The following is a 487-nucleotide window of genomic DNA, read 5'->3' on the forward strand; positions in this document are numbered from 1 at the left end:
TGGAAATGTAAAATGATATTTCCTACTGACACACTACAGCAAAAGTCACACTACTGATAAGACAGAAATAACTGGCTTAAAACCATTTTTTTGTTGGTAAAAATACTAGTGGCCTAAGACTTTAGCACAGTAGTGTAGATTAAACCATTTAATCTATTTCAACATTAATAAGGCCACCAAGAGTATGTGATTTTTTAAGTATGTGTGGTTTCAGTTACATTTTTCACAATTTAGAATAATATTCAGTTACTGATGAAACATGGTTTGTTTGTTAAAACATTTGTATGCAGATTTCATGTACACATTTGTATGCATGCACAGTTGAATGAAACCCATTATCTGCTTGCGACTACAACTTATACAAGTTATACGAGCATATACAAAATCAATGTACAAAAATGTTTATGCGCAGAACTTTGCAATCGTCCATTCAAAATATTCCAAAGAGCTGTGTAGTAAGTTTAAATACAGGCTTTGCACACTGCGC

The 487-nt window shown here is 32.4% G+C and overlaps 1 protein-coding gene across 2 annotated transcripts in view; it reads right to left on the reverse strand.

The window, feature by feature from the left end:
* Nucleotides 1-487, reverse strand: part of stim1b (stromal interaction molecule 1b) — a 42,850-nt gene that overhangs the window by 7,250 nt on the left and 35,113 nt on the right. The window lies entirely within an intron of this gene.

Source organism: Sinocyclocheilus grahami, unplaced genomic scaffold (genome assembly GCF_001515645.1).
Source record: "Sinocyclocheilus grahami isolate Dianchi unplaced genomic scaffold, SAMN03320097.WGS_v1.1 scaffold588.1, whole genome shotgun sequence".
Classification (NCBI taxonomy): Eukaryota; Metazoa; Chordata; class Actinopteri; order Cypriniformes; family Cyprinidae; genus Sinocyclocheilus; species Sinocyclocheilus grahami.